Raw genomic sequence first — 25,894 nt, 5'->3', positions numbered from 1 at the left:
TTGAAGGGAGAACCCAGCGAACCGAGTGTGCTGTGCCGCCCCTCTGCGGCAGTGACCCTTTGCTCCTGGCAGCTGTGGACTATTAAACTTTTTATTTTCTTCTTTTTTTTCCATTTTGGGTTGTTTTTTTTTTTATTCGTTTGGGAAAGCCTGCTTGAACCAGCAGGGCTCCTTCTGTAGCATGTTGTGTGATACTGTGTCTTACATCAGGGAAGAAATAGAAATCATATGTGAAAGGCATGAGAGTGTCTCTGGCTGTGAGTGTGAGACACGAAATAAACGGTGTTAGACCGTCCTGCTTGGAACGTGCCTTGTGCCGCTGCGGCTCCGGGTGATCACTCAGGCTTTGTGCACTGCTACCTCATCTCTTTTCAGCTAGTCTGAAGCTGTTCCTGCAGGATTTTTTCAAGCAGGTGATTGTACCTAGTGCGAGGAGTTCTTATTTCAAGTCATTGTCTCTTAAGTAGGATAAACAGATGACAGTCAAGCTTGGTGGGAGTGTTGGTGCATTTTTCAGGCCCCTCTGTGCCTCCTTTCAAACTGGTTTTAAGATTTCTACAAGCTGTAGATTTTTAAATGTCTGTTTTTACTATTTTCAAGTGAATGTGCAGTCACTCCTGTGGTTACGGCTGTGGAAACCCCTCCAGGCCATGGTTACAGCTGTATTGACTGAACCACTGAAATATTATTCTTGGCTGTTGGCTGGACTCCTCGGCTCTGGAAGATTCTGTTCAGAGTGTCAGGATTCACTCGGCAGTATTGGCTCACCCGCTTATGCTTAAATCACCATGTCAGATGGGTTTTTTTTCTCTGCATTATTGTTTGCATCCAAATCAAGTTGATTTTGGTTGACCAAATTTGATTGTGCAGAGGATACATGAGACAGCTGAACTTCTCTGAACTGTCAGGCATCTCACTCATCTGAGCAAAAAGTAATTCCTATTCCCGCTGTTTTGTGATGCAAACTACGTCCATGTTGGACTAGGTTCTGTTTTCAGCTGTAGTCCCAGTGAATCTCAGCAGAGGTTATTTAGTCCGAGCTGCCAGCAGCCTCACGTGAGCGCGGCTGGGATTTCTGCTGGCCCGGTGCCTTTGCAGTGCTGCCGTCATGTGCTGCACGGAGTAGCCTCAGGAAAGGGGCTCGTGCAGACCACGGAGGAGGTGCTGCTGCCTCAGGTCTGAGCAGCACTGAAAATGAGATAGTGCAGCCCCAAGTGGTCCTGTAGCCCCTGGTACTGCTGGTCCTTTCCTCAAGAGACTTCTGAGAAGTCATTTGCCTGCCTTGTCCCTGTCTCTCCCAAAAGAGAGCTGAACGCATGTGCTGCTTCACTGAATCAGGAGTCTCCTTTGATTTATTTATGTATACTTGTGTTCTTTCGCTTTACCCGTGTTTTTATTCTTAAATGTTTAAGGTGTTTTGCTCATTGAGAGATATTTGCTTTTACAGCTGTGAAACTGTGCTGTATAGAATCTCATGCAGTTTATTAGTCCTGTGTGTAACCCTGGAGTATGCTTCTTTGTCTGGTGATTCCCAGATACAGCTATTGCCTGGAATGTGTAATGTGTTCTCTTGCCTTCAGCAAGTGAAAAACTGAATTTGCTTGTGACTGAAATACTCCTGTTCTAACCTATGTGTGTTTTTAAGTTAAAAAAAATTACTGTTGTTTACTCATTTTTTTCCACAAGCATCAGAACTAATAAAGACTCTTTTCCTGTGGACTTCGGTGACTCACCTCTGGCTCCACTTCCCTCCAGGTTTCCCCTGCATCTTTGTCTGCTAGTCCAGAGCAAGGTGCATGCTGGTCTGGTGCCCTGGGACACAGGAGCCAGGGGCTACCAGCACAGTGTGTGAGTCTGTTGCCTTGGGAAGTCAGGCTGGAGTTCCAGCATGAGATATCCCTTGTGTTTGGGTGAGCACAATTGTGCTGACAGTCTCTCAGGAGCCATCAACTATGCAGGATCTGGCTACAGCTATGACTGATTCGTTACAAAAATCATGTTCTTTGAAAAGCATAAAATTAGTCATGTTAGTGTGTTCAGTGGCTCAGTTTGTGGGAATTACATAGAATCGTGGAATTGCTATGTTTGGACAAGATCACCAAGTCCAACTGTCAACCTTGCAGCACCACGTTCACCACTGAAGCATGTATCCAAGTGCCACATCCACACAGTTTTGAACACTTCCAGGGACAATGACTCCACCACTGCCCTGGGCAGCCTGTGCCAGGGCTGGACAACTCTTCCCTAATATCTGATCTAAACCTCCCCTGGTACAACTTGAGGCCATTTCCTCTTGTCCTATTACTTGGGAGAACAACCTCCACCTGTAGGAGCAGTGTGGAAAATTCTTGGCTGCTTGAGCCTGCTAAGAGCAGCTGGTTTAGGTACTAAACAAAATTGCATATAGCAGTGATTTGCTAATCAATTCTGTGACTAAATGCTGGGCAAAACCTGAACTGATTGTGTTGTGTGTGGATGTCATGAGGGATTCAGTAAATCATCAATAGCAGCACAGCGCTGATATCCCTTTGTTCCTGACTCCCTCAAGTTAGGCATATTTACCAAGAGCATCTCGCTAAGAAGACTCATTCATGTGTAAAGCCTCTGTATACAAACAGCTTCTTCAGTTTTCCTGGAGTACAGAAAAAAATATGCTCTTAGTAAATTCATGCAAATCTCATTATCTCTCTGCCATAACTTACCCTCTTTGAGATCTGTATTGGTTTTTTGAAGTCTGGATCTATATATTATGGTGTGTGCTAGTCCTCTGTTCAGATTTTCAGTACGTGCTCAAGACTGAAACAGTGCATTTCATCTTGGTCTCAGTGTAATAATAGGATCCAAAAGCTCAGATTTTTTTTTTTTTTTTTCTTTTAATCTGTGACTTTGTGCCACCATTCCTGGCTCCATCTGTCCCTGCTGCTACTGAATCTGGGCACACACATCCCCTTCTGCATGGGAGAGAAGCTGTTTTCTTGCTGTGCCATTCGGAGCTGAAGTGGGGTTGAATGGGAGTGTTTGGGTTCCTGGGACAACCTCTGTTATTCACTAGAAACAATGAAATATCTTTTTGTGACCTTGTTCTTGTCAGTAATGATGTCTATGTGACTCTTACAAGGAAGCACTGTGGGGAATCGACAGTGATTGCAATGTGTATTGTGTTGCAGCTAAAATGTCACAGGCTGTAGAGTTCTTTTCCATAGGGAATGGAATGGGCTGGCTCCTGGGTGGGCTACTGGTGTAAAATCCACTTTTTCACTCTGTATTGAGAGTGAAATGAGTTATGGTATGGAAAAGGACTGGGGAATGCTTGCAAGGCTGATAATTTCTGCAAAGGAGCATGAGCTTAGCTGACCTTGGTGTCCTGTTCTGGGCAGGTTGGCAGGTGACAGGCAGCACTGGGATTGGTTGCATGAGGATTTACTGGTGTGGCAAATGCCATGATTTTTCTAAGCTGGTAAATCTGTTTTTCAGAGTTCTGTTCATGTTAGGTGAAAATAAGAAAATTGATTTTCCAAAAAATGTTTTTCTCCTTCTTTTTTTCCCCCCTCCTTTCTCACCCTTGCTTCTTTCCCCCACTTTCATAACTGGCAGTTATCAGACAAGTATTCACGAGCTTTCCTATTTTATATTTCTTAAGAGTCTTTTAAAATCTAAATCTACCCTCTTATATGCTTAAATAAACAGAAATGGATAGTATTCCTGACCTGTTAAATATTGCAGATCTTTTCCATTTAAGGCAGTACAGTCCTTGGCTCTGGAATGATGTTATGCCTGAATTCATAGCGATCTGAGCTGGTAATCCGTCGTTCCGCTGTGATGGACCACTGTCCTGCCTTCCTCTTAACAGTGACTGAAATCAAAAAGCTTCTTCCAGAGAAGGGAGAGCATGAGGATACCTCCTTGAGGGGAGGGCTGACTGGGTAGGAACAGGGCTGGTAGGGCTGATTTGGGTGTTTCTGGACCCAGTAAAAAGCCTGCAAAGTCCTGATCAGTCTTACCCTATTTCCCACAAATTTCTGGGCTGAAATGTGTGATTTGTAACTACAGTGCATTATCCAGCGTTTTTCTTATTTGATAAGTGTTTCTACATCTTCTCTTGACAGACTTTAAGTATTGTGGACATAGTAAGATATGTGACACCTGCTTGGTGTTGCAAGGTCTTTTTCTGTACAGCAAAGACCCAGCAACTTTTGGGGGGACAGTCCCCCAGAACATTATAATTTTGTCCCTCACTATCAAATTGCTGTTGTCTTTTGTCATCTCTTGTGCTTCAGGGTCTCCTGCTGTATTGATGATTCACTTGCGCTTGTCGGTGGCCATTTAGTCTTTCAGCACACTAAACACTCCTTGATAATGCTGTTTAACTGTTGGGTTAATTGTGAGCTCTGGTAAGGTTGCTTTGAAAACTCATGTTCTGCAATGCCTGGAAGATTCTGTGCTATGAGCAAGCTCAGCCCATCACTGATGGCTCAGGTACTGCAGATCAGTGAACACTGTGCTTCTCTTTTCACAGGCTTGGAGCAGGATCTGTTTTGCTGTACTGCTGGAAGGCTAAATAGGGATATTGTATGGTAACAGAGGTGTACAGGGGCAGCAGCAGTCCAGTGGACTCTGTTCCCACAGTTGGTCACAAGAGATGTGGGATTGTACATATTTGCTTATGAAAAATGGTGAATAACTGACATTACATGTTCCTGACAGACATTTTCCTTATGCACAAAAAGAACAACTGACAGACATTTTCCTTATGCACAAGAGCAACAAATGCACAGATTAGTTTCTTGTAACCTCTGGTATTTTGTTTGCGTTTATACAGTTTTTTGCAAATACTGGAGCAGCTGTTGCCATACTTGTCCTTATTGCTTGAAAAGAATGCATATCCAGATGCTGGTTTGGAGTGTTTGATCCACATAGAAGAAAAGAACTGAATGTCCTGTGCAGTGTTACAACTGATCTTCCTTTGACATAATCTGTGGATGTGATCTATGCCTCCTCTTCTGCATGCACGTCTGAAAATCTGTATCTTTTAGGCTTTCATAATAACCTAACGATAAGGACAGTAAGTAGGGTTTGGTGATTCTTGTTAGTGTTATCAAAGATAGATGCATATTTTGGCAGAGCAGAACTGTGGGTTAATCAATATGATGGCAACATACAATTCACCATGAAAATATTCCTCCTCTATTTCCTAAATAGAGCATTTGATGGGAATACTCTCTGCAGTAAGTGCTGTACTGGAGAATTTCAATGTAGAAGATAATTACTTGTAATTATGGAAATTTCTGCAAGGGAAATGGTTTGAATTTGTTCCTGTTAAAAAATGGAATTGCTCTACTTGCAATATTTGAATCCTTTTAGAAGATTAATGCAATCTTCCTTCATTCCTGTGTGTGGGCCTTGTAACCTTCTGATATACCTGAAATCATCCCTTCAGTCCTGCTCATCCATTTGAATTTCTACTGGAGCTTACTTTGGTTTAGAAGAAAAATCCATGACACGCACAAAGCTTCTCTTAAACTGCGTCTGTTACTTTGAGAGCTGACAAAAGAGATAAAAAATGAGAATGAAGTTAAATGTGGATGAAAGTGAAAAAAGAGAATGTGATACTTGGCTAAGGTGAGAGCTTATGCCTTATAGCAAAGGTGCACGAAAGGCCTTTGTACCTGCATGTTCTGGTCATTGTGGACATCGAGTCCAAGCAAAACCCCCAAGTGTGGTTTGTATGCAGGGTGTGTAGGAGGCCTTTTCCATGTAGGGAAAACTGGAAAAGATCAAGATGAAATAAACAAATGGGACAAGGAAAGGTCAGGACTAGAGAGTCTTTTCTAGAACAGCACAACACGTTCCTCCCCTGCTTGGAGAGGAAGCTGCTCTGCCTGCATGTGAAATGTGAGGTGGCTGGGATGTGCTCAGGTACAGGCAGTCTGCCTCAGGGCAAGGCTGACATCCTTGCTTGGCACTGTGGTACAGAGCTGCTGTTGATGTGAAAGCCATTGTCTGTGCAGAGCTACCCTGGATTCAGGTTGGCTTTTTAGGCTCTGCTCTGCACAGCTCGTCATCATTTGTACATGTTTGTCAGATCTCTCTATTTGAATTGAACACTGGAAAATAATTTCATGATTTGCAGTCTTTCTGATAAGTTTCAATGTCACTTCTCAATGTTTTGTGGAAAAAGTGAAGTCTTCAGCTGCCAAATGACATTAGTGTCTTTTAGCATATTTGTAAGACTCTTCTCTCTGCTACTTTATTTAAGCAGAAATACCCTGCTCTGGTAAATCGACCCTTGTAACAGGGATTCCTGGGTCAACTTGTAGGAACAGCAGCAGCTTGTAGTGCTAAGTATATTTAACTGGAACTAGGAATATTAGTTTGACAGGAGCAGCTAAGCACACAAATCTGACAAAATACTGGCAAAGTGAAGTTGAACAGTTCCTTGATACAGGTTGGATGGACTTGATTCAGCCACTGAGTGTTTGGGAAGGAGAGCTTGCCTATGGAGGAATGGTAAAAGATTTCCCTGTGTGAGGTGAACACAGTGGTTCAGAACTAGACCTGGTGTGTTCTGAAGCTGCAGAAGCTCAGGACAGTGGGATTTTTTGCAGAGATGCTGGTTTGAAAAGGTTTGGAGTAATGAATAGGGAAATGTTCTCTGATTGCTTTCTCCTATGCTGAGAAAACCAGGGCTTTATAAATAATAAAATACCTGGCTGTGTCATCACTTTAATTGGAATTATCTCTGAGAGCATTACTCTTTGGTTAGCCACAGTTAAAAGTGTCAGTAACATTCCTCCTGGGATATTTATCAAAGCTGTATGGATTGTGCTGTCAGCATAGCTTGGGCTTGTTCCCCAAAAGCATGGCTGCCTGGCCCAAGCTGCTCCCTGGTCCTACCCCTACCCCACTCGTCCTGGGGCAGGCACTGATCCTGTGTGGATTCAGTGGCTGAGCTGATGTCTTTTTTTTTTTTTTTTTTTTGGGTAGTGAGTAGTAAGTCATGTTTTCAGAAGAACTGGTTTTTTTCCCATTGTATGAAAATGCAGGTCTTCTTGTCAGAGTTACTTATTGTTTCTTTTATTCTTGTTTTTATTATTTAGTAGCTTCCTACATTTAATGGAGTAAATGAGGGTGATGAGATGAACCTAAGTGTGACAACTTTCTGAAAACTATGGTTACATGCATTCCAGGGGAGCACAGTGCCTTCAGCTATTTGAATAACCCAGATCTAGGCTTATTTAGTTTCTTGCCTTAGAGATGCTACATTGAAACAAAATTGCACTGCTGAGATGGGAAGGTTTATGGGATAGGCTAGTCTGAAATCAGAATTAAGCGCAGTGCTGTTAGTTACAAGTAATTTCTGTCCTTTTAATGGAATACAGTTCGTAAAAGCACTTTTTGTGGTGAGTGCACAAGTCATTGAATCTTTCCTGGACACAAGCTGCTGTTTGGCCTGCAGAGCAGTTGGGTGTCACAGTGGTGGGCTGAGCTGAGCTGAGCTGGAGCTGATGCCTCACAAGCTGGGTTGGTGTCCCTGCTGTGGCCAGGGAAGGCTGGGTGCTGGCTTGGGCCCAAAATATTAAATATCTCCCCCAAAAGTGGAAAGGATTAAGGCAGAGACACTCAGACACTGAGCCTGGGCAGAGTTAGGCTGGCTCTCTGTGGGCACAGAGGGAGAGGCTTGGCTTGGTGACTTGGTGGCCAAGATGCTTCTCTTGGCCAGTGCTCTGGTACAGGGTCCAAAGGGATTGTGCAGGTCTGGGAGCTGCCACTGCCTCAGATTAATTGAGATGCTGTGTATTTTTAAAGAAGCATGCCAAAATACATTCTGAACTGAACTGCCATCAGAGGGATAAAACCAACTGTCTCATCTGATAAACCATGCTGTTTTTCTTTTAGATTTCTTTGGTTTTTTTTTTTTGTACTTTGCCATTACTCTTTCCTTTCCTGATTATCTTGTAACCTGCCAGGTGCTGATATCAGCTCATCTACCCTGAAACCCAAGTCTGGACTGGAAGGAAAGGCAATTCTTGGATGCTCTGGCAACTGTCCACATTTCCCTGACAAACCTGCTGTGTTGTGACTTCCTTCAGCAAAACACCATTTAGACAGGCTGTCCATGTGCCTCCTATATAGATGGCTGCACAAGGCTGTTCTGTCCTCTCTGAAAGTGGAATCACACCTAAGCAAGCATGAATTAACCTCCATAAAACATTCCACTATTTTTACTCTTAAGTGGCAGGAAGGAGGGACTTAGCTGATACATAAAATATCCAGCTGTGTTATTCATGTTAATTAGGCCTTTACAGAGACTCTTATGACTTGGCACCATCCCATTTTCCATAGAAATGTTACTGTGTTATGGTTGGAGAGCCCTTTCACGAATTTCTGGGTTCTGCATATTAGCTCTTGCTCAGATGCAGACTCATGACAAGGATATCTGGGCAGAGAAACACCTTTGCCAGTCTCTCACAACATGTAATGCATACCACAGCTTTCCCCTGCCTCAGACTTGCGAGAAATTCTTCCGTGTGAGTGATGAGACCCTGGCACAGGTTGCCCAGAGAAGCTGTGGCTGCCTCATCCCTGGAAATGTCCAAGGCCAGGTTGGACAGGGCTTGGAGCAACCTGGGATAGTGGAAGGTGTCACTGCCCATGCTGGGGGTGGAACAGGATGAGCTTTCATGTCCATTCCAAATGAAACCAGTCTGACTCTTTGAACATTTTCCTTCATGTAGAAGAGTTGAGTCCCTCAGCCTCAGAGGTACTATTTCGGACAGCAGTCCACAGAGATCACCTTTGATGCTGGAGCCACTAGCTTCTTGTTACCATAACTGCTGCTCTTGAAAAGTCTGAGGGTAAGCTTTGTTTGGTGTAGAAAGAGATGAGAAACATTTTGAAGTTATGTTTAACTTCTGTCTGGGATTTTCTAAGATCAGATCAATGCAGCTGAGATTAAAGAAAGGAAGAAAACATCTTCCTTTCAGGAAGTAAAGTAGCTCCCACAGTAAGTAGTCCTATTGAGCTACAGTTTTCTTCAGCATGCCACCAGTTATTAGCAACACTATAAAGAATAGATTTCTTAGGCTGTATGAAAAGCAGGTTGAGCTATAGAGCATGTTGCAGTGAAGAAATGTGCTTGAAAGTGAGCCAAAAGCTGTCATTTCCCTTTTCATCTATTAAAAAGTACATTAACACTGTCAATCATCAGGCTTCAGAGGTTAGGCAAATACAGTCAGTATCTGCCAATAAAATCAAAGATTTAACACATCTCGCTATCAAAGTTAGATTAAAAAGAGAAATTTGCCATATGGGCATGAGCCCCAGCTGTGCTCCAGCTCCGGTGACTCTAAACAAGTCCATGATCCTTTGAAATCAGCAGCATTCCTGCTGTTTAAGCAGTGCAAGTGGCTGTGTGGTGCTGGGCAGGAAGGCCATCGCTCCTGGGTATCCTGGGTGTTCTTGTCCTGAGGAAGGGTTGCAAGGCCAGCTGTGGGAATCAGTGAATTCTGTCAGCACTTGCTCACAGGGTGTCCCAGCTGGAATGCAGCTGGTTGGATGGTGATGAGTTGTTTGAGTACAGGTGTCACTTTCATATGTTTTTCTTAGATGTTAATTCTGTTCTTTTTGTAGCTGGCAGAAGTTAAAAGCATTTGGTGGATTCTCTGTGCTGCTTTCCTTTCTAATTGGCATTATCTTCTGAGCAGTAGCAGCCAAGTCCATCCAACAGCCCAGGCTAAAAGTCACCTAAGTTAGCAGAGAAATTCCCATTATCCTCAGTAGCTGTTGCATCTTGGTCTGCTTGACCATTTTATGCCAGGGCTGATGAAGACATTAGTGTTGAGTAGTATATATTATTTTTCTGACACTATTGTAGATTAAGCTTAGGACCTTGTCAAACCTTGCTTTTACTGTCTTTTAAGAAGCAGGTTTGTGTGTGTGTTTGTGGTTTATTGGTTTTTTGTTTTTTTTAATAGACCTCCTTAGAAGTCTTCAGGGTCTGTAGAAATGTGCATTTTCCCTCATACCTTCCCCCTCTCCCAGCACAAAGCTTTTTAACACTTTACCAGAAGTTGCTTTGCTCTCTCTGCAGCTATCTGGATATTGCAGCAAGAATTCTGGAGTTTGTGCATGCTTGTTTTTGTGGGAAAGTGTTTCCTGGACCCAGCGATCTCCATATTGTACATTACTCAAATTTCTATGAGCTAAACAAGAATTTGTGGAGTAATCATGACTTTTTAGTGGTTCTGAGTGTTAGCAGTGACTTTGAGGGTGTGCTGGTGATTCAGGATGGCCAGTTTTGCCATGTGGGTCAGGGAGCTCTGGAGAGCTCAACCTTTTTTTTTGAGTCTTTTCCCATTTTGGCCTCAAAGCTGGATTTTTTTATTTGTCCTCACTGGGGAGTAGGACATCCAGATCTTATGAAATGAAACTGTAAACATGCTACAGCGCTGTGAGTTATAAGCAATTCAGCTGTTTTAAATGTAAATGATGTAGGATTATATACTTGATTTGTTATAGCTTCCTAATTCTGCCTGCCTCAGCACTTTCCTGGCAGTTAATTGCATCAGGGCTCGGAGAAACATTCCATAAGCTGCTGAAAACAGCTTTGCCACAGTCTGACACACTTCTCCCTTGGTTACATAGCAAATGGACACTCTGGGATAATTACTAAGGAGTAGCTCCAGTGGCCTGGGTAGTGTCCTCTGCAGCCTTTTGCCTGTGAAATCCTATCTCCACCAAGTCTAGAGGTCTTTTGTTTTAGATATGGATGTGTGCAGTAATTAGAATGACTAAATCTCTGTTTTGGTGAGTAAAGAAATGCAGGGAAATATTCAATATTTTGCACAGGCACTCAGTGAGGGAGATAAAAAATTCCCCAAAGCCACAATTGCTTCAGCTTTTCCCTAGTTTTCTTCAATGCACAGAAGTCCTGGGAGAGTAGGAATGTGTTTAAGTTGTCATTACTACAGAACCAAGGTCTTAGCAGCAAAAATACCTTGTTCAGTTTGAACTCAGACAAGGACTTGATGGCATTGAGATGGGAACTGCCCAGTTACAGTTGTGCTTAAGTTTAAGGCTCCAGCATACAGGACGAATCACTGTCTTTTTTGTCTTCATTTTCCCATCTTCAGCATTTGTTTTCATGCTTCTATAGTTCAGCATCCCTCTGAATAGGTTGTCTTTGGGCTCTCACAGTCCTGACTGTCTCTGTACAGGACTTCAAAAAGCAGGATGTGATAAGCCCTAAAATGTTAACAATTAGTGCAGTGTGATGATTTGCTCTGTATAGTAGGCTGTCTGATGTGAAATAATGCATTAGAGGAAATTTTTCCTAAGGGAAATTAGACTCAAAGATGCAGGTGGACCATGCGTCTCTGTCTCCTTGAATAGATGTGTCTTCTGAGGCATAATTAAAGTTCTTCACAATTATTTTCACAATACACAGTGGATGGATAAGTGTGACAGTTGAATGACAAGCATATATGCAGACTAGGACAAGCGGAATGGGTGAATATAGTTTTCTGACTAAAACTTTTGTTATGAGCTGAATTCACAGCTGTTAGGATATTGACTTGAAATTGAATGTCTGCCATTCTAGATACTAATTTTTTTTTTTTGTGCTTCTCTTTATATGTCGAACCTCTCACTATCTTTTACTTTCCTCCCAGATCCTACCCTGTCCAGGGGTTGTGGTATGTTGTGTGTGGCAGAGGAAGCTGAGGTGGTGGTCTGTGGCTCACTCTGCTGAGTTGAGGGAGAAGGAATGTCCCTTCTGATGTGGCAAGGCAGTAACAAACCCATTAGCCTTCACACAGAGCTTTTGACTGCCTCAGTTAGTTTCCTCTTTGCTTAGCGCATCTGCACCCTTGAGGCTTAAAGACTGATGACCTGCCAGGTGCAACGTTTACTTCTGAAACAGGTTAATAGATTTTCTAGTTTTGACCTTAATCTTATCTTGTTAATCATCTCAGCATTGACTGATTAGTGTTTTTGTTCTAATAAGCAGTTGAAACTAGGATTCACCTCATTATAAATGTTAGCTATATTAACTTGTACTCACTTGCGTTGCATTGCAGCAAAAGTGACCTCAGATCTTGCAGGCATTTCCAGAGACATTATTAGCAAGTCTGCTGGAGTCCTTATGGTCCTGCTAGTGTTTGAACTATCCACTTCCATGAAAAATCTATGGCTTCTGTAGTAAATCCTAGAAACCCTGGACCCCACCCCAAGGTAATGGTGCTGTGTACACAGAGGTGTCCCCACTCTCTGTATTTGCTGCTGTTTCACTTGCTTGTCCAGTTCAATTCATTTGGCCATTTCCAGTGGGACACAGGCATTTCCTCGCCTGATACTTATTTTCGTTGGAAAATACTCTTTCACAGAATAGTCTTAAGTTAAAAGGGGCTCAGAAGGATCATCAAGGCCATCTCTTTAAGTGGATGGCCCACACAGGGATGAACCCCATGATTGTGGCATTATTAGCACCATGCTCTAGTCAGCTGAGCTGCTCTCAGGCTCTCACTTGAGCAGCATTCAATCTGTTGAGGTGTTCAGCCTGGACTCCTTAGGCAGTGTGAATGCAGACAGCACTGATGCTCTTGTCTTGTGCAAAAGGTCACTTAAAGCTGCTTTGAAATCAGTTGTCTCTTAACCACCTGGACCTGTTTCAGGGGTTCTTATCCAGGTGTTTTTACACTGCACCCGTATGCCTCATACTTCTCCACTGTGCCTCCATCTGAAGGGGAAAGTCTGAGGGGCAGAGGCTCAGGAATTGGCGTTGTTACAGACCAACTTCCAGGTGTGTTTTCATTTCCATTTATCTCAAGTCTCTCATCTAGGAGCTCATGAGGGAAAGAGCCTGGCTGCTGCTCCTGGAGTGTGTCCTGCTTGGCCTCCCATCCCCCTGGGATCAGTCCTGTCCCTTCTCCTGCAGCGGTTCTGCCGCAGCCCCTGCTGCCATGGAGACGCATCACCAGTGGCCATTACAGTGGTGCTGAGATGGCGGCTCCTGCTGTGCCTGCGATTCCCATCATCCTGCTTCCATCAGCATTTTGCTGGTTTGAATCCTGCTTTGATGAATTCCATCTTCTCCATGCTAACAGCACAGCGCCCTTCCAAACATACATTCTCAGATGTAGTGCTTTGTGGCCCAACACAAGCTCTCTCTTACTCTGATAGCTTTTAATCACTGAAACGCAGCATTTTGAGCTGGTTTTGCCATCTGTTTTTCGCATAAGGCTTCTCCTGGCTTTCACACGATGTGTAGGAAGTCAGGAGATCTTGATCTTCCCTAGAGGAGAGGCAGTGGTGTTCCCATGGGATCCAGCCAATCATCTTGGGCTGCCTGTAATTCCAGTATGATTAGGGACCTGGTGTAGTCTCTGTGGATAAAATGGGAAGTTTTCTGCAGCAGGCGAGTCCTGTAGATTCTGATGAAGGCACCTTCCTTTGCCAGAACTGTAGCAAAGAATGCACTAATCAGGCAACACATCTGTGGATAGAATTTAAAGGGTATTTACTTTCTGGCTGTCAAATTGGAGTAAATTTGTTGTAGTTCGGTTTGGAAATTGTTCAAAACTGATTCTGAATGATGGTGGTGACAGGTTCTGTGTAGCCTCTGGAGACTTTCATGCTGGCTGGAGCATTTGGTGGAGGTGTGAATAGTGTCTCCTCCTCTGGTGGGATGCCAGGCACTTGATCGGTATAAGCAGGGTTCATATCACTTGCAGCTGCTGCAGGATGGCCAGTGGTAACTATGAAATAGCTCTCAGGCTGTGGGTAGGGCCCTGGAGCTTGCTATGTGCACTGTTTTATTAGGGTATTTGTTTATCCTCAAGCTGCTACTGGCCTGTAGTTCTGTAAAATTCTGGGATGGTCACCCTAGCTTCTTCAGAGCATCCAGCAAGAAACTGCGTCCCTCTCCTAAAGTCCTGGTGACTCTATAAAGCACTGATCAGTTCATTGTTTTAATTTTCATTGTGTTTCCTTTCAGCTTCTGGCTCTGTAGTGTTCACAATACAATTCCATCTTTGTTTCAATGTCATGGTCTAATGTGTGGTGGCTGGTGACAGTGCTACGCACGGAGCTTGTGGAGTCTCTCTGAATTAGTTTGCTCGCATCTGTGTGAAGAAATGGAGCCAAAAACCTCTCATTTCAGAGGATTAGAATCACATCATTACTGGAGGGAGTTCAGAGAAGAGTGAAAAAAGTGATTAGGGGCCTGGAGGGACTGATGTATGAGGAGAGATCAAAGGGGCTGAATTTGTATCATTTGGATAACTGACTGAGTGGGGAACATAAAAGTCTGTGATTATGGAATGTGTATAAACAGGGACATGTCAGGGAGAGATTATTCAATGTGGGATGATGGGGGGGATGAAATCACAGTAGAAAGGGGCAAACAGCCGTTAAATAGGAAAATTTCCCAACAATAGGTTATGGTGTTTAATTGTCTCTTGCTATAAATCCAGTCACTTGAGCTATTGGTTTTTAATTTACTGATGAACGCACATAAAATGTTTCAAATAGAGGTCGGAGTGTAAAGCTATGTCTGGTACAGCAATGTCTCTCTGGTTGTACAGCCACCTTTGGCCTCAGTGGCTGTATCTATAGGGTCTGTCCAGCTTGGGTGAGACTCCCTGAACAGAGCAGCAAATAGGGTGTTGTCAGAAAAAGGCCTTTCCTGGCTTTTCCATCAGATTAATGTGATCAGGCTGACAAGAGGTCACCTCTCTGGGGCATCTGTCCTGCTGCAGGTACCTGGGATTGCAGAAGATGAATACTCACAGTAGCCATGTTGTTTTGGTTCAGCAGTTTGGACTGCCTAGATTTAAAGTGGGATCTAGGACCTTACTTCCAGAACCATCAATTGCAGAAATTGTTGATGTTGTAGATGGTATTTCCAGGACACTGCTTTCATGCCTTCTGCCAGGCGTCTGTGCTCTGCATTTCAGGGCAGCTACATTCCTACCTCTCCCACTGAACCAAATTCTTAACAACCTTTAAATGAGTCTGGGCTGCTGTATGAATTGACTGGTTATCATTTCTGCTGATGTTAATAATATCTTAATAAATGCAAAACATGTTTTGGAAATTCCAGACTTCAGTTGCAGCTGAATCTTTCTTTGCCTTCAAGCTAAAAATCTATTTTAACTGAAGTGGTGGCTTCAAAGTTTTCTTTCCCTCCTGCTTATAATACCAAAGCCTGGGAGGAGGGTTGTTATCATCACTAACTGCATTTTCTACCTTGTTGTTAGTTTAAAGCAAATCTTTTACATTATCTAACATCTCTTTGCCAGTATAAGCTCTCATAGCACGCTATTTTTTCCTGCCTAGCTGGGAACAATAAATAACTCATTTGAGGCAATGCCCTGTGCTTCTGTGCCAGCCAGGCTGGGTCAGCTTTGTCCCTTCCCTTGGAGGCTGTGCTCAGCCATGCAGGGTCTGGCACGAGTCAGGAGGAGCTGGGGGATGATGAGGCACATCATGCGTGTGCCTGACGTGCAGAGACACTTGGCAGGCGATGTACTGAGTCTTGTGTGTGCAAAAGAGAGGATCAGTGTGTGTGTGTAGGGTAGGGCTGTGTGTCTTTAAAGGCAGTGGGATAGTGTATTCCCTTAGTATTGTGTATTTCAGAGCAGAGGCTTATTGACTCAGGTGCATGAAATAGTGATGCCTTGAAGCAGGATTTCCTTTGGCAGCAGTCACGTGAAAGGGCAAAGGGGAGATGATTGAAACTGAAACCTTCACACCCTGCTGAATTAATGTTTTTTTTTTTAAATGGGACTGTATTACTGAAGGAACATTTACCCCTACCCAGGTGTGTAACTGCTGCATCCCTTTCTAGGATAGACAAGAGATGAGAGGTGGCAGGGGTAAGGTGCTGTGTGAGGCATGAGAATTGCCTGTGGTTGGAACTGCTGTGTCTGCTGGGTATGGAGCAGATGTTCTTGTTGGGAATAGGTGGCTGTTGGCTGCTTTTCCACTGGATTGTTATACCAAATCTGCCAGCTGTATATGAAATGCACAGTCACAGAATTACATGTCAACATCATCGTTTATAAACTGCTTTCCTCAAAGAAAGGATCTGGTATGAGAAATGCCTCTGGTCTAAGGTGGTATTTTCCAATGTTGGTGTAAGACAGCAGCTGATGGTTGGCTGATAAGCAGGCAGTCTTATGGAGAGCTGGTTTTCCCAGACAGGGATTTTTTTCAGATTTTCTGTTACAAGTTTTTGTTTGCGTGTTTTGGTTTTTTTATTTGTTTTGGTTTTTATTATTGTGAGTCTTCTAACACAATGTCAGAATGCAAATACCAACAGGGTCCTCCAAAAGGTTTGTTCTAGGCAGGCTTAAGAGGTTTCAGGCTCAAAGTGATTTTCCTGAAGACACTGCTAGAAGAGTTCCTGATCTGCTAAAGTATGTTTGATATATTTTCTGATTGTAGACTCCCTTGTGTGAGAAGTATCACATGACCATATTTCAGAGCTTGGCTGTGTGTTTGCAGTTTGTCCACAGTAGCATAAACATGTGCAGAATCTGTGTGTTCAGTCCCAGTCAGGGATGGCCTTAGCACATTCCTTACCAAATGATAAATATAAAAATATCAATTTTTTGTATTGTAGAAAAGATTAGAACATCTGATAGTGAACGCCCTCTAACATATTTATAACAACTCTGTTATTTTCAGTGTATGGGGATCTGTGTTCATTCCTCAGAAATCCTCTGTCTTCCTCAAATTTTTATGCCCGGAGATTGACCAGGAAAAGCTTTCAGAATTGTGATTCCTGAATATGTTGGTTGAGAAGTGCCTTGTGGGAGTGAATCATTGCTAATGGCTGCCAGGCTGCTGCAGACCTCATTGCACAATGCCATTACTAGTAAAAGAACTCTTTGTAACCAAGCAAAGATTTTACAAGGTGCAGTAGTTCTGATCATTATCACTCTGATAATTGTGTTGTACTTGCTAACAAATGATTGTTTCTTCTTTCCTCTGTGAAGTAAAAGAAATCGTGATGAAGAGTAGGTTGTTATCCTTGCCTGTACCATAAAGGGGAGCACTGAAATATTGATGGCAATTCTGATGCCTGAGCACAGAGGGGTTTACTGCAATGACCTTCTGCTACCTGGGTTGCAGTTCCAGATGGGGATTCAAACTCAATGAGCATGTGGCAGATCTCAGCAGACTTTGTCAGGCTGCACCTCTCCACCACTGTGTTCAGGAATGCACAATTGTGCAAGCTTTTCCTGATCAAGCCCACTTGTACAGCAGTGGTTTGAGGAGTGAAAACATGCATGCTCAGGGGCTGAGCTGAGAGAGACCCAGTGGGTTCACAGATCCATCAGATTCTGCATAGCCTAGATTCCAAACAGACCAAAATCAGGTATGAAAATACATTATTTTAAAATTTTTGATGCTTAGTCTCCCCATCTCTTGCATGTTTAATTAACTCCTCCTTCATGTGGTTGCTGAGTACAGAACAGGAGCCAAAACAGTCCTTTTAAATTGTGTCATACAATTGTCTTTTTTGCCCGTGAGACTGTTAAAGTGGAAGGAGCAGAGCATGGCTGGAATTTATAACCTGTGACTCTCTTCACTGAAAACTGTAATTTTCAAAGCAAATCTCTGGAAGGGGGCTGTGTTACTGTGACTTCTCATGCTGTATAAATAATGTTCTTTTCAGTTTACATCAAACAGAACAGGCCATTGCTTCCTGATCCAGTAGAAGCTCTGGTAATTGCTTCTGTAGGTTCCATTTATAGATCAGACTTCTGTGACTAAATTTAATTACTTACAGCTGAATCCAGCAGAAATAATAAGTTCAAAATAACCTCTGTCATGCTGCTTTTCCCACAAAAAGGCACTTCCTAATTGTTTCATTTTTCAGGAGTTTTTAATTTTCACCTATTCATTGTCTGGTTAAGTGAAGAAAGGATCTTTGCAGGACTCTCCCACTGAAAGCCATGGGCTGTGATGAAGCTCCTGTGTCTTGCCTACCAGCTGTTGCAGCATTTCCTCCCACATGGGTCTTGCATTCCACACAAATAAAGTGTTGTGCTCTGCAGGTCTGCGCAGCTGCAGCACAGAGAGAAGCGACTCGGCTGGGATGTCTGTGAACCCAGCGCTGCTGTCTGGTGACATCACTGGGCATGTCCTGTGCTTACACTGCTCTCCCAGTGCCCAGTTGTGAGATCCAGGTGCCTGATGTGACAGAGATGTCTCAGCTGCAGAGGCTGGCTCTTGCTACAGCTCCATTGGAGACATCTCTTGTTTTGGAGGAGCTTTTGCTGCCATTCTTCCTTGGGTTCCTGGGCAGTGATGTCCTTCATGTCCAGCAGCTGTAGTAGCATACAGGTGTGGGCAGCTGTGCCACAGAGGAGACATAAAGCAGTATAGCTTCAAAAAGAGGTAAAAATACATGAAAGGGTTAAAGTAGTGCATATTCTCATTTCCAGATTGTACTGAGTCACAAATAGATGGAGTGTGGAGAAGGGCTTTGGGGACTGCATGTCTGTTCTGCTCCTCTCGGGGAATCCAGGCTGCCTGTGGCCAGAATCACCTGCAGGTCTGCAGGAGATTTTGTCAGACCCAGTGTGGTGATTGTCATCTTGCACTGTGATGTCCTTGAGCTGTGACATCCTGATTGGAAGTACATTTGGAGATGTGTGATGAGAAAGAACAGATGCCTTGAAAGATTGACATATAATTGAGAGAAAAGCTTGGAATTATTTATTGAAGTGTTAACAAAGACCTAAAGGATTATGTTCTTGTGTTTAACTTCATTATGCAAGAATTAAATAAAAGACTGCTTAATTGATCTACAGAAAAATTTGCTGCAGGACAATGCAGGGACATAGTGACTCTGGTGCAGCTGTGGCAGTTGTACCTTTCTTTATGTCTCTGTTTCCATCCCACTGGATGCACATTACCTCAGAGCTGCGTTTTCTGATGTTCATATGGTCTGTTAGTATGATTGATCTGTGGCTGGCTGTCTTTTTTCTGTTGCATATGCATGAGTGCACACACGTGCTCACTTAAGTGAATTTGATTTCTTCATTCCTTGTCTTTTGCCTTTGTCTGGCACGTTGTCATTTAAATGACCAGTTCTTTCCAGACTCCTAATTGTCACTTCCCATTTCTTTTTGTAACATTTCTACTGCCTTTTTAGCATGCAGGTGTTTTTTGACTCTTTGTATCTAGTTACTGACAATCACCAGTGCACAAATTCCACTGTATTGGTGATGACATTCAAGAGTCTTTGAAAAGTTGGTTGTATCATACAAATAATGAATGGACATAATTAATGCCTCAGGAAATTGACTGCAATGTACTCTAAACTTTTTCATTTAAATTGTATTTTTAAGAGAAACAGTAGAAAAAATTACTATCGTGAAAGCCAGAGGAACATATGCAAGTGTGGTTGTATTATCTTTTAATTTTTTTTCCTCAAATAATCTGATACATTACAGAACTCCTGTCAGCATAGGTGGAAGAGGGAATTCCTTGGTGACTGCTTGCCTGTTCCACAGGGAAACCTACAGGCATGCAGCTCTGCTTCTGAATACTGCTCTTTCCTCCCAGGGAGATGCTCAGGGGAATAGCTCAGCTGGGAAGGATTCCTCTCTCATTTAAAGGATGAACTAGGAGGTAATTACTCATGCTACCAGGTCAGTCAGTATTGATGGGGGCCGTTTCAGGATATTAGTATGTGGGAAAGTCTTTGATGGTTGAGAATTGATTTAAATCCTACAAGCTTTGTTGTGTGTGACCTGCCTGTGTGCTCATATTATCCAAAGCAGATTTCTAGGAAAGCAGATTTCCCAGACAGATTGAGCTGTGCTCTCTGATCCCATCATGGGCGATTGGGTGTGGCAGTTGTGGAATTCCACTTGGAAATGCAGGGATTTTTACCTGCTGCCATACAGTTATTGATTAAACAGGCTGGGTATGGATTGCTGCACAGATACCTGCCCAGCAGTGAATGCTAAATATGTGAAAAAAATAACACTAAACCAATAAAATCAGCTGTTCAAATCTGAGTGCACATAGCTACCTGGCAAGTTCCAAATGATATCTGGACAAAGGCTGTGTTCATTGTCTGCTCTGGTGAGTGAGTGGTATTTAGTGCCAGAGCTGTGGCTGGAGGCTTCAGGATGCTACAGAGGGGTGTACCTCTACATCTGAGCTGGATGAGCCCCAGTCTGGGTGACAGTGGCAGATGCCAGCCTGAAGACAGCCCAGCACAGGAGAGCTCTCTGGTCTCTTGTGCTGAGGAGCAGCACTGGGGCAAGATGATGCTGGGCAGCACTAAAGCAGGTTCAGAACCTGTGGGGCCTCATGCACAGGGCATGACTGAGGAATCTACACATTTTTATCTGAACTTGGTGTTTGGAAGGGTAAGTGGGTTGACTTCTGATCACCTCTTCCCTCTGGACCCAGTTCTTTAGTCTGTTCAGACCCATTCAAGCGTCTTGAAGCATGCTGTGAGTGAACAGCTGATGACCCAGCACTGACACACAGATAAATTATTCAGTGTGTCTTATTTGGGAATTCAAGGCTTCATGATGAAACCTACAAAACTGTATTATGCCTCTGACATTCTGAGATTTCATCACTGTGTCTTCAATTATTTACTAAGCCTGCTTGTTCACCTCCCAGCACTCTGACAGGGCTGCAGGCTGGTGGCAAGCAGCAGGCAGTGTTTTCTTCTCTTTGTTCTCCTACTTGCTCTTGGTACCTTGTGGAGGAGGCTTTCCTGGTGCTTACTGTATTAAACCTCTTGCCTAGAGTTGTTCAAATTTGTATAGTTCACAGACTATACAAAGGCAGGAGGCTACAGCCATCCCTATTGCAGGAGATTTCTCAGCAAACTGTAATTATTACGAGCTTTCTCCTTCCCTAGAGACACAGTTTTCACTGTGGTGAAAACTTCACCTTCTGCTGAGTGTGTCCCAGCAGAGCAGTGCTCCAGTATCTGCTGAGTTCCAGTGTGTGGAAATTTTAGTCTGTGGTAGATAATTTTAGAAAAGAGAACTGAAATTAATACTATGAACTCATTGCCTGACGAAGGAGAAATTTTCCTGTGGATGTACAGAAAAATGTCTTCATTTCTCCTGGGCTTCCTGGGGATGGAAAGTCTGAATCAGGGCTGGAGTCTCCATACCAAGGCATGCCAAATACCTCAGAACTTAGAATATTTTCTTCCAAGCCAGGACTTTACACAAGTAATGGAGTTCACAGGATACATGAGAAAGACCAGAACTTGTCTACATAGACAGAGCTTTTGCTTTCTTTGTCATCACTTGAATAATTTCAGCCAGATGAAGAACGGAGAGAATGTATAAGGAGGGAACAGAGCCTGCCCTTTACTGGCTTGCCGTGGGCAAAGAACTTAGGCATGGTTGTCATTAGAAAGCGTGCAGCCTCTTAAATTCAGGTATGTTCTGTAATAAAATGTTCTCTCTTGCCCACTCCAGTTACTTGAATTAAGTACAGTTGTAACTTAAAGGTTACTTAAAGATAGCTTTAAAGGTAACGTAAAGATGTTGGAATAAGGATTTCCAGGTGATGTGGCCTAGGGCAGCTTTCTGTCTGTGGAGGAGACACAAAGAGTGCCTCTGCACTGTGGAGCTGCTCATGTCCTCCACAGACGAACTTGCTCCTATGTTCTGGTTTTGCTGGTGCTTTTGGGTTTACGATAGACACGCATTCAATAAATGGGGATAATAAGAAATTTGGCGCTTTTATGGAACTGACACAAATCCAGTGAGTTCAATAGCAAAGTTGGAAATGCAGCCAGTACTCCTGCTGTTCTCCTGGCCTGTGGGAATGGAAGCCGCTAACTAGCATTTGGAATCTCCGGTGCCATTTTCTGTATGATGAATAAAGGAAGGTAGATGACGTTTCCTGGTAGTTTGGTACAGGCAATGCAATGTTTTGAGTTCCTAGAGCACAGACCCTTGCTGGCAAGGGATACTGTCCTTTCTTGGGGTTGCAAAGCTGAGGAGAGCTTGGTGCTTGCTGAGAAGTGCAGGGTGCTCTTCTACTGCGGTTTGTTCCTTTTCTGAAGGCACCAGCGGATCAGTCTGATGGGTTGTTCATCTCGTGGCTGGTGTGAGCAGCCATGTGAAACCCCCAGGGATCATGGTGAAAACCAACTCTTTGTGTTGGTTACCACTCTCTCGAGTTGATGCTGATGTGTGTGAGAAGGAAGAGTCCCCAGTCCTTCTCTATTCTGCCCTCAGTATGGCTCCTTTGTATGAAGGATTTTACAGTGTATTAGAAAATGAAAATTGCTATTTTTGGACTTGGCTGTTTCAGCCCCACTGAAGAATGACACCTATTCTGGAGTCCATCCAGATACTGTTCTAGCAACAAAATAGAGAAGTGGTAGGGCAACTAAAATAAAGCAGATGTTTAGCAGGGAAATAATTTACAGTTGGCCAGTTTGATGGTACCTCTTGACCCTTTCAGGGCTGTTCAATAAAACTAGCAGTTTCCATAGCAACTACTAAATTACTTGGTGCTTCAGAGATCTGTGATAAAGGAGGCGAATCATTGTAAGGAAACATGGTGTTGATGTTTCTCCCCTTCGTGTTACAAGAGTAATGATCTGGCAAAACTTACTAAATGGGACACTCCTGCTGAAGAATTTTTCCCACGTTCACTTGGGCCAAAGAGATTTATATGTTTAGTACTTTTGCAAATTTGATTTTTCCCCTTTCCCCTGTCATCAGCTTTGTCCTTGGCAGGCGGTGCTGGCTGGGCGCTGGCAGGGAGACGGTGAGCCAAGAGGCAGGAGGCTGTGTCTGCAGTAAGGTGTGTGCTGGGCTTCTCTGTCACAGCCCCTGCTGAGCTTCAGGTGCTTCTGCAAGGGGTGCAAACCAACTCCCCACTGCAGCCACCCACCCACCTGTGAACATGTGGCAGTCACTGTTATCCTGCTCCGTGACTACTGGGTATTTCGTCTTTTGTCTTCTGTTCTGCTCTCATGGACACTGTACTGCTCAGATTTTTTTCTTCTGCTTCACTGGTAAGATAGGATGTAGCTTAAGATCAGGGCAGTCTACAGATTGGATCCATGGAGGTGTGTGTTAAAGAAGTGGCTTCGTGGCATGTTTTCCACAAAGCCCAGCGTAATTCTGGGGGCTCAGAGTGTGTTTCACCTCTCTGTGAATGGTTGTATGCAGAGCTGTTGCTCCTGTGGATTCTGTCTCCTGTGTTGGAAAAACTGTCTGTGTTAAAATCCTGAAATGCTTGTTTAAAATATTGCAGTGCACTCATTCTTGTGACATGCAAATCACCATTTGTTGATCAAAATTTGTCTGAGTTTCAGCAGTTACAGAGGGTTGGAGTCATTTGGGTGAAGTACCTTGTCAAGGTAAGCTGGAGTTGTTAAATGACCTCTGCTGGATCTCAGTGTCCTTCAGTGCAGACAAGAACATTTCCAAAACAATCCTAAGTTCTTTTCAGATTCACAGCAATCAACCAGCAGCTAAAACCAGGAAGAAGTAGGATAATTGGAAAGTGTAAGACACAGGGATTTTATAGATGGAGAGAGAAGCCAACAGGGCCCAGTATTGGGGACAAAGGAAGACTACCTGGATTGGAGAAAAGAATTACATGTACAATTTAAATCATGATACAGTGCTGAAAGTAAACTGAGCACCAGGTAATAATGGTGTTCAAACCAGCCCTTCCTCTGCCCCAAGCTTCCTTGAGAAGCCACCTACAGATGTCAGCTAATCCATTTAGTTAAAGTTTTGTATAATTCTGTGCCTGTTAAATCTTACTAAAACTGGTGTTATTTCTGAGCAGGTTGAAAAGTGGCCTGTCTTCTACTATTTCTCAAGGAAGCTGTTTAGCCAAAAATTGTGCCAAACTATCCCCATTGACTTGCAGAGGAACTGTAGCAGATGCTGCACTGCTGTTGGCCTTAGATAGAAGAGGCTGGTTCTGTTTTCCTTGTGCTGTTCTTGGACACTGACAGGTTGCTCTAGAGCACTTTTCCTCCACTCATGGCTGGTTCTTGCTGTTAAATGAGGGTTAAGAGTTGTAGGTGATAAAGACAGGAAGGCTGTCTGCTGGCACCTGCTGTTAGGGAAGGAGAGGGATGTCCTTTGAAGAGGGGTTCCAGGATGTAGCTGCTGTTCCTAGAGTGAGCCTGAAGCATGTGAGAATGAAGCAACAAGGATAAGCTCTGTGAAAAGCTGGGCTGTTTACTTCAGCTAAGTAAATAAAGGTTTGACTCTTTATTTACTGATTAAATTAGATTTATTTCAGGTGGGCAAGTGATCTGTGCACAGAATCCCACTAGCAGGCAGTGGAAGAACAATTAATAAGAATGATTAAATGCTCTTTGGATAAAACAAGGCAAGGTACTCTACACACACACACATCTTGGTTTTGTCTATAGGCTCAATGGGGCTTAGAGGAAATTCCCAGTTCTAAGTAGTGTAGTTCTGTAAGAGGCACCTTGGAAACCGGCAGAAGATAAAGAAACAAAGCTGCAGAGACAACAAATCTGTTGTGCTGATTCTCCAGGGCAGGCTGACAGCTGTGGTTCAGGTGTCAGCCAGGTGTAGGACTGTGAAGGAAAAGTGTTACTTAGGGTGAAACCTTAATTTTGGGCAAGCAGGAATGCAGCTCGTGTGGTCAGCAGCAGTATTTATGCATGTGCTACATGTGTTCTGAATTAAAGTGCAGTCTTCCCTCTCCTCACATTCCTAAAATCCCACAGCAGAGATTTGTCCGTATTTTTCTCCAAAATTTGGCTGTAAAACAGTTACAAAGGGAGAGGACAGATTCAACCTGGTGCTTGGCCCTGAGAAGCTGTGGCAGCTGTTCACACATTCCCTCCCTTCTGCTGGTCCCTTGCATAGCACTGGTCAGCCATGGGCCCAGCTGGCGTGGGCAGCCACGACGGGCACTGGGTCTGACTGCACAGGAGATGTTCTGCAGACTGAGAACAGGCATTCAGTGCATCATAGATTATTCCTGCTATTTTTGGCATCGTCTGCTGATCTGGCAAACCAAGGGAGCATTATGGAAGAAGCATTTTCTGTGTGTTTGCCTTTCCTGCCCCGATGGCCAGCTGTCCAGGGTCTGAAGCTGACAGCAGTGTGAAGGTGGTTTGAATTTCCTCCCCTGCTTACAATGGGAGCTTTTGTCTAAGACCGAGGCTCTTTTTGTTCAAGTTTTCCTTGTTTGCTTGACAGTAATTTTCTGCTCCAAATTCTTCTGATGCTGTTCCTGTTTTGTTCCTCTGTCTCCGTTATCCAGTTAATGTTGGCCTGCACTGTGCTGTGTCCATGAGTGTGTGGCGTGAGGTTTGGTGGCAGAGGGACCAGGTGAGCCCTGGCAGGGTGGTGTGGCAGGAGGGCAGTGCAGCTGCCCTGTGGGATCCCTGCAGAAAGAGAGATGCTGTTTCTTTGTAGTGTTTTTTTAAATCTTCTTTGCATGCTTTGTATTAATTATAAACCAATTGCTGTTACCTAAAACAGTTCTTGCATACAGTTATTAGAAGATTTAATAAAAATTTCAGCATCCCTCTTGATAATGACCATTCAGTGATGACATTTACATTCTAATCCTGTTTCAGATTGCACAGGGAAATCTAATATTCAGGGTCTAGACAGTTACCTAGATGGGATCTCAGATGATGAAGATCAAAATCTAATAAGCATGTTTATTTGTGTTGCCTGGACACTGCAGCCATCAGTCCAGTCCTAGCAGGACAGATAGAAATTCTCCTTTACCATTTAATGGGCTATAATAAACACAGATGGAAAAGACTGGTGTGTACAGAAACTACACGGGTCAGTAAATCGAGCAGAAAACTCGTGCTCGTGCTTAGAATTGCAGAGAGGGGCTGTGCCTGGCTAGGCAGATGCTG

General features: G+C 43.6%; 1 protein-coding gene across 3 annotated transcripts in view; it reads left to right on the top strand.

Annotated features, from left to right (window-relative positions):
• Positions 1-25,894, top strand: part of TTC28 (tetratricopeptide repeat domain 28) — a 100,150-nt gene that overhangs the window by 26,928 nt on the left and 47,328 nt on the right. The window lies entirely within an intron of this gene.

Source organism: Lichenostomus cassidix, chromosome 15 (genome assembly GCF_008360975.1).
Source record: "Lichenostomus cassidix isolate B80296 chromosome 15, HeHo_3.0, whole genome shotgun sequence".
Classification (NCBI taxonomy): Eukaryota; Metazoa; Chordata; class Aves; order Passeriformes; family Meliphagidae; genus Lichenostomus; species Lichenostomus cassidix.
The sequence above is the reverse complement of the archived record's forward strand: the minus strand, read 5'-3'. Positions and strand labels throughout refer to the sequence as shown.